Consider the following 8,781-nt stretch of genomic DNA (forward strand, 5'->3'; position numbering starts at 1 on the left):
CCAATTTATTTTTCTTTTTTATAAAAAAAAGAAAAAGAATCACTTATTTCCAGACATTTGCACTCTCCCTCGCATCCATGGGGAAAGGACTCATCTGTATTAATAGAACTATTTTATTTGCTCTCTCTCTCTCTCAGCGATTCTCCAGGATTTCAGGCAGATGGGCACTCCCATCTTGGGAAATTCATGGAGGAGAGTTCTGTTGACTAGCCATGACAACTATGTTCTATTTTCATTGTTGGATGCAGCAATGCTTCAGGATACCAGTTCCTAGAAACCGCAGGAGGGGAGAGGGCTCTGGGGCTCAGATCCTGCTTCCCACAGGGAACTGGTTGAGATCATCCTGTGAGAACAGGATGCTGGGCTAGATGGGCCAATGGCCTGACCCAGCAGCCTCTTCCTTTCTTCTCGTGCCAAGGATGGAGGCTTGGACCTTCTCTACATGTGAACCAGATGTTCTGCCACCAGGCCCAAACGGGGGGGGGGGGTCATATGGGCCACTTGGCCTGGGCCTCTGATTCCAAAGGGGGCCTCTGTCAGCATATTCACAGTTACAGGTAGGTAGCCGTGTTGGTGTGCCATAGTCAAAACAAAACAAAATAAAAAAGACCCTTAAATATAGGGAGGGAGTGGGGAGGGGTATTACTCAGAAGGGTGGTGGGAATGGGTGATCAGCTGATAGGTGTGGAAAACCTGTCTGGTGACTTCCGTTTCAGTGTATCTGAAGAAGTGTGCATGCACACGAAAGCTCATACCAAGAACAAACTTAGTTGGTCTCTAAGGTGCTACTGGAAGGATTTTTTTTAGCATATTCACAATCGCTCACCATTATTTAAATGTAAATACTTCAAATGTTACAGTGCATTAAAATACTTACAGTGTTCTCGAAGCTACTAACATGAGTTTGGCGAAACTGCGAGCGGCAGTGAAGGATAGGCGTGCCTGGCGTGCTCTGGTCCATGGGGTCACGAAGAGTCGGGCACGACTGAACGACTGAACAACAACAACAACTTAAAATAATCCTTTCCCCTATGTATTTTTAAAAAGCACTATTGTATATCTATATTTTCCATTTTGTCTTTATATGCACATACGGTTCATGCCTTGAAATCCCCAGGGTAAAAAAAAAGGGGGGGCACATTATCTACCTGGCCCGGGCCTCTGCCTGGCTCTGCAAGGGCCTGTCTGCCACTGAGCTATAGCCCTTGGCATTCGGCTTGTTTGCAGGATCATTTCCAAGACAACCGACCCTAACTCTGCAATCTCCCTACAACAAAGTGGCTTTCAAACTTTCTAACTCCAGGGCATATTTTCCATGTTGACTTGTTGGACAAGGAATCCTAGAATCCTTGCTGCAGAAGGTGGGAATACTGCAAAGGATTACGGTCTAGGATCCACACTAGGTTCACAGGGTAAGCTCCTTGGATCGTTATCTCCCCACTAGGAAGCCATGTAATCTCCTAGGCGTGCATTGTCAAAAAGGCAGTCGTGAACTGGGTAGGGGTTAATAAACTGAGGCTGAACCCTGGTAAGATAGAGGAGCTTCACATCAGTGGTTCTGTGGTCCAGGAACTACAGCGCTTTCGGGGGAAAACTGACCAAGGAACCTAAAGCCTTAGTTAGAAAGAGAGACGACGCTTTTATAGAGACCTGGTACCCTTTCGCCATATTCTCAACAGAAAATCAATTCTTATTCTTATTCTTTGGAGATCACTTGTAGCCGAGTAAGATTGTCTTCCGTGAACATAGTGTTAACAAGGAGTCCGTAAGTGACAGTGGAGGCCAATTCTGGATCCACACGTCCTTCCACAGTGGGGACATCAGTTTCTGGACGGGAGTTGATCACGGTGAGGGTTTGCAATCCATGCCTTCACATTTCTCCCTTGCGTCCTGAGTTCGAGTGTCTTCAAAGCCCGTGACACCTTTGGTAAAGGCTGCTCTCCAACTGGAGCGCTCACAGGCCCAGTGTGTCCCAGTTGTCGGTGTTTATACTACATTTTTAAAAATAGGTATGTCTTTAAACCTCTTTTGTTGACCACCAGCATTACGCTTTCCATTTTTAAGTTAGGAATAGAGCAGTTGCTTTGGAAGACGATCATCAGGCACCCGAACAACATGACCAGTCCAACCAAGTTGGTGTTGAAAAATCATCGCTTCGACACTGGTGATCTTTGCTTCTTCCAGTACACTGGCATTAGTTCACCTGTCTTCCCAAGTGGTGTGTAATTTTTTCCTGGACTCCATTGATGGAATATTTCAAGGAGTCAGAGACGGCGTTTATAAGTCGGAGAAAATCAGTTACAGTGGCATCCACTGGACTCACATTTGGTATACATGGTTCTTCCCCACTGTCTTTTTTTTAACCTTCACAACAACCCTGTGAGGTAGGTAAGGCTGAGAAGGCTGACTGGCCCAAGCTCACCAAGTACGCTTCATGGCTCATTGAGGATTTGAACCCAGGTCTGTAAGCGTTCCCTCTCCTCCCCTTCCCCCTGGGAAGACCCTCTTAACTTAGGAAGCTGCCTGAAAGTGCAGGTAACATACAAGGGAAATGTATGTTCCAAGACGCTCTTGCATTCCCAACGGGTCTCAATCCTGTGGACACTGACTCAGAGGCGTTTAAAGTCCCATCGTACTAAACAGGGGCTTCCCTGGCGCTCAGCATACCTAGACTGTTGTGAACCGCCCTTGGGATCTTAGCCTGAAAGGCGGTATACAACTTTAGTAAAGAATAGACAGGGACTACATACCCAGCTGGAAACAAAGCAACAAACGTAACCGAAAAATCCGGAAGAACTTTCCGAGATCGCTCCAGCAAACGGATTGCACACAGGTGCAATTATGGGATGGAAGGGGGCTTGCAAGAACAAAGGCATGGACGCAAATATAATAAAAAAACTGGCAAGCGGGGTGGGTGGGTGATCAAGTCGGGGGGGGGAAGGAGAGGGATTTTTTTTTTTCTGCCGCGGAGAAATGGTGCAGTTTGCAAGCATTCTCTAGATCCTGGCGCAAGTTAAGCCTTTTCCCGCTTTTCCTTTTTTTGTATATAACTTGGAGCAAAGGGCAGGAAGAGGGCTTGCAAGAATAAAAACACGGACGCAAAATAGTAAGAACGATAATAATGCCAATAACGAGCAAGGAGGAGGATGGAAAAAAAGAGAGCTTCAGAACGGATCTTTCCTGCTGCGAAGAAATTGGGCATTTTGCAAGCATCCTAGAGCAGGGCGCAATTTAGCACGTAAAAATAAAAATAAATCCTCCCAGCGCATGCGCCTTCCGTCTTTTGTACGTATAAATAGACATCATGAGCCGCTTCTTGCATCGGCTCGTTGGTCTAGGGGTATGATTCTCGCTTAGGGTGCGAGAGGTCCCGGGTTCAAATCCCGGACGAGCCCTGCCTTTTTTTCCTTATCTTCCTACCGCAATGCTCGCATTTAAAAATACTGGAAATAAATAGCTTCGTGTCGCAATACAAAGGTACCAGCTTCCAAAGCAATTGCAAAGCCAGCTCTTCGTGCCAATGTGGAACTGCTTTCTTGCATTGCAAGGACACGTGCAAAAAAATTTAAAAAAAATTTAAAGCCCGCAAGTGCTGCAACGGGAAGGCGGGATGAATTTTCAATCAGAGCTTAGAGGAGGAAAGATAAAATACATGATGGGAGTTTTTTTAAAAAAAGGGAAATGGAGAAAAGTAGGGCTCGTCCGGGATTTGAACCCGGGACCTCTCGGACCCAAACCGAGAATCATACCCCTAGACCAACGAGCCAGCTGGATTGAGGGCCGGCAAAATTTATATAAGGAACATGTACCTCATTAAAAAACACAATTAATTGCTGGGATGAGTTTCGTTGTTTTAAATTCATTGTTGAATTAAAATTATGGGTTATGTGTTCCTCCAGCACCATCAGCAGTCGCTGGATTCCCTGTTGCTTGGGGACGAAGTCCTAAACGGAGCACGACAGACAGAGGCGCTGACTCTTGGGGTGTCCTATTGAAGGCAACACGGCTTACTTCGGCATAAAGATGCTTAGAAGAGAGCATAGGGCTTTGCTTTGGTGTTTTGTTTTGTTTTTGCAAGCAAGCTTATGCAATAGAGGGAACATCTGCTGAGCTCTGCAGCCTCTCTCTCCCCCCCCCCTCAACCCCGGCAATCTCATTTTCTGCAATTTATAATGGACCCCAATCATCACTTATTCATTTAAAAGATGGGTTTTCGAGACCTCCGCCATCGTTTGCACGCGAATATCTCACTTGCATACTTTAAATACTGGATTTTTTTTTTAAAGAGTCAGATTTCCAGTAAGAGTGAACCTTTTGCGGGGGCAGGTGGGGGGGGGGGTTCTAGTACATTTGTGGTTGCAAAGTGGAGAAGCGTGATATATTTTAACAATACTGCGTAATTGGTGGTTGGTTGGTTTTAATATAATATAATATAATACAATATAATATAATATAGTAATTACACCACGTAATGTTAATGGAGGCTTCTAAATGGTTATATATGGTGTAATTATTATTAGTAGCCTTCTTACATTATTATTTCCTAATAATAATAAATCCCAAGGCTGTACAGGAGCCACAGTTTTAATGCATTTATTCTGGGCAATGTGCACTTGCACCCCAAACCAAATGAAATCAGAAGCAGACCATAAAAGCAGCCGCCACCAGTCACCACCCATTTAAATGGCACATCTAACTAAGAACTCGAGAGATCTGTGCTGCTCATGCACTGGTAAGGGAAGCACTCTGTGAATGCCCAGAGGCACAATGCAGATATTTGTTGCCACTTCTCGTGGCTCCTTTTCACACCTATGATGCCCACCCACTAGCCTGCTAGCTGTGCAGAGGCTCTACAAGAATAAGAAGGCAGCTAGCACCCCTCCAGTTATATAAATCCTGCTCTGAAATATCAGGGAGTTATAGTCTCCTTGGGGGTGATGGCACCTGCCTTTTATTGGAACGGTCTCATTGGAATTCCTTAAGAACAGCCTGCTGGATTAGCCCAGGGGCCTATTGACTTCCCAGTGGTGCAAGCAATAAAACTGCTAGCACATTTGCAAAGCTAAGCAGGGTCCAGTGTGGTTTCAAATTGGATGGGAATCTGCATGTGAAGATTCCCTGCATTGTAGGGGGTTAGACTAGATGGCCCTCAAGATCCCTTACAACTTTATGGTTCTGTGATTCTTGACTATTGTAGCCCACTTTACGTGGGGCTGCCCTTGAAACTGACCCAGAAACTCCAGCGGGTGCAGAATGCCGCGGCGAGACTCCTTACGGGGGCCTCGCCGCGGGATCACATTCGCCCGGTGCTATACCAGCTGCACTGGCTCCTAGTGGAGTACAGGATCAGGTTTAAGGTGCTGGTTTTAACCTTCAAAGCCCTATACGGCCTAGGATCCTCGTACATACGGGACCGCCTCTTCTGGTATGCCACACGGAGGACTTTACGGTCTGCAAAAAATAACACTCTGAAGATCCTGGGCCCCAGGGAGATTAGACTGGCCTCGACGTGGCCCCGGCCTGGTGGAACGCCCTCCCACAAGAGACTAGGGCCCTGCGGGATTTGACATCTTTCTGCAGGGCCTGCAAGACGGAGCTGTTCTGCCAGGCCTTTGGCCAGGGTGCAGTCTGACCTATTTTCCTTTGTAAAAAATAAATAAATTCCTTCCAGTAGCACCTTAGAGACCAACTAAGTTTGTTATTGGTATGAGCTTTCGTGTGCATGCACACTTCTTCAGATACGCATGCACACGAAAGCTCATACCAATAAATAACAAACTTAGTTGGTCTCTAAGGTGCTGCTGGAAGGAATTTTTTTATTTTTTATTTTGCGGGGCAGACCAACATGGCTACCTACCTGTAAGAAGAGTAGAAGAAGAATTTGGATTTGATACCCCACTTTATCACTACCCAAAGGAGTCTCAAAGCGGCTACAGGTAGGTAGGTATCTGAAGAAGTGTGCATGCACACGAAAGCTCATACCAAGAACAAACTTAGTTGGTCTCTTAAGGTGCTACTGGAAGGAATTTTTTATCTCAAAGCGGCTGACATTCTGCTTTCCCTTCCTCCCCCACAACAAACACTCTGTGAGGTGAGTGGGGCTGAGAGACTTCAGAGAAGTGTGACTAGCCCAAGGTCACCCAGCAGCTGCATGTGGAGGAGCGGAGACGCGAACCCGGTTCACCAGATTACAAGTCTACCGCTCTTAACCACTACACCACACTAGAACTATTTTCCTTTGTATAAGAACAAGCATGAAGGAAGCCTCCCAGCCTCTTCACAGGTCCTTATATGATCAGTGAAAACAGTTGGTCCTGGCAAGTATTAACTGCTCTCAATCTTAACCTGATAACTGCCATTTGTCCAGATTTTAATTTGTCTCAATTAATTTTAAGATGAGTTTTAATTAATTGATGCCTGTTTTTATGTATACTGTGTTATTTATAATATGATGTTAACCACTCTGAGCCTGGCTCTGGCCGGGGAGGACGGGGTACAATTATTATTATTATTATTATTATTATTATTATTATTATTATTATCATCATCATCATCATCATCATCATCACCATCCTGTTGCTTTTGTGGCCAACTAGTTTCCAGAGGCATGGTGCCTCCTTTGCTTTGTGAAGCAGAGAAGCAGCAACTTCTGCTACTAGGAACTAGGAAATTTCTAAAGATAGCTGTAAAATGCAGCGGTAAAATATGCCTCTGGGCATGTGCAGACGAAGCCACTACATGCTCCCTGGAAATCCAATGCACACAATTCTTTGACTTTAAGACAGCATCTTAAAAAGCAGAGACATCACCTTGCCGACAAAGATCCGTATAGTTAAAGCTATGGTTTTCCCAGTAGTAATGTACTGAAGTGAGAGCTGGACCATAAAGAAGGCTGACTGCCGAAGAATTGATGCTTTTGAATTATGGTGCTGGAGGAGACTCTTGAGAGTCCCATGGACTGCAAGAAGATCAAACCTATCCATTCTTAAAGAAATCAGCCCTGAGTGCTCACTGGAAGGACAGATCCTGAAGCTGAGGCTCCAGTACTTTGGCCATCTGATGAGAAGAGAAGACTCCCTAGAAAAGACCCTGATGTTGGGAAAGATGGAGGGCACAAGGAGAAGGGGACGACAGAGGATGAGATGGTTGGACAGTGTTCTCAAGGCGACTGGCATGTGTTTGGCCAAGCTGCGGGAGGCGGTGGAGGATAGGGGTGCCTGGCGTGCTCTGGTCCACGGGGTCACGAAGAGTTGGACACGACTGAATGACTGAACAACAACAACAAAGTTTCCAGAGGCATGGTGCCTCTTTTGCTTCGTACAAGCAGTAACTTCTGCCACTGGGAACTAGGACATTTCTAAAGATAGCTGTAAAATGCAGCAGTAAATGATGCCTCTGGGGATGTGCAGATGAAGCCACTACATGCTCCCTGGAAATCCAATGCACACAATTCTCTGACTCTCGCCCTCCCCAGGGGCATTGTGGAGGCAGAGGCATATGCTGAAGCTGGTCCCCTTTGCCACACAAAGGGGCAGGCAGGCATATGGTACATTGCTCTTCCTCTGTCCAAACTGACCAGGGAAAGGCCATGTACAGACAAATTGTGGGGCTGGTGTGTGTGTGTGTGTTTTGTTGTTGTTGTTTGCTTGTTTCGTTTTGCACTAAAAAATTGGGACGCAAACATAAAATACTGTTGCATGAAAATGGCATGCACATTCCTGTCAAACCATCTTTGCAGCTGTCGAAAGCACATGATAATTTCTGCACCGTCGAACCGTGTCTGGTGTGGAAAACAATCCCAGATTTCATCTTGAGATAGCTTGAATTCTGTTATTAAAATGTCACGGGGTAAAAAGAAAAAGAAAAGAAAAACAAGCTGCAATCATTTCTGGCATCCTTGGATGTCATCTGTCAAGCCTAAGTGCATTCACTTAATTGCTCATTAAAGACTTTTAATCTTTACCTCCATCAAGAGAACTGGGGACTTCACACACATACACACGCGCACGTAATTACAGGGAGGATCGGCTAAATTATATTAAATTATCACCTCCAAGGGTTGAGTGTATATGGAGAGAAAACCTGACCACAAAAATGAGAACTTGAGATCTTAGGCTTTAATGAGAAAAGAACAGGTTAGTTGATGGGGAAGAGATGGAATCTGAAAAGACGAAAACACCCCAAAGGTGTTTAGAACTGGGCACATCTATAACAAGGGAAGAATGTTCGTGTGAATGCACACTTCTTCAGATACACGAAAGCTCATAGCAAGAACAAACTTAGTAGGTCTCTAAGGCGCTACTGTACGACAAGGCTGTATATTGTCTCCCTGCTTATTTAACTTATATGCAGAATTCATCATGCAAAAGGCTGGACTGGATGAATCCCAAACCAGAATTAAGATTGCCGGAAGAAATATCAACAGCCTCAGATATGCTGATGACACAACCTTGATGGCAGAAAGTGAGGAGGAATTAAAGAACCTTTTAATGAGGGTGAAGGAGGAGAGTGCAAAATATGGTCTGAAGCTCAACATCAAAAAAACTAAGATCATGGCCACTGGTCCCATCACCTCCTGGCAAATAGAAGGGGAAGAAATGGAGGCAGTGAGAGATTTCACTTTCTTGGGTTCCATGATCACTGCAGATGGTGACAGCAGTCACGAAATTAGAAGACGCCTGCTTCTTGGGAGGAAAGCAGTGACAAACCTAGACAGCATCTTAAAAAGCAGAGACATCACCTTGCCGACAAAGGTCCGTATAGTTAAAGCTATGGTTTTCC

At 45.3% G+C, this 8,781-nt stretch overlaps 2 non-coding genes across 2 annotated transcripts; one reads left to right on the forward strand and one right to left on the reverse strand.

Annotated features, from left to right (window-relative positions):
* The first annotated feature begins 3,323 nt into the window (after positions 1–3,323).
* On the forward strand, positions 3,324–3,395 carry TRNAP-AGG. Its single transcript has one exon. It is a non-coding gene; the product is annotated as a tRNA-Pro (tRNA).
* Positions 3,396–3,694: 299 nt separating this feature from the next.
* On the reverse strand, positions 3,695–3,766 carry TRNAP-UGG. Its single transcript has one exon. It is a non-coding gene; the product is annotated as a tRNA-Pro (tRNA).
* Positions 3,767–8,781: the final 5,015 nt, after the last annotated feature.

The sequence above is a fragment of the Lacerta agilis genome, chromosome 4 (assembly GCF_009819535.1).
Source record: "Lacerta agilis isolate rLacAgi1 chromosome 4, rLacAgi1.pri, whole genome shotgun sequence".
NCBI classification, from domain to species: Eukaryota; Metazoa; Chordata; class Lepidosauria; order Squamata; family Lacertidae; genus Lacerta; species Lacerta agilis.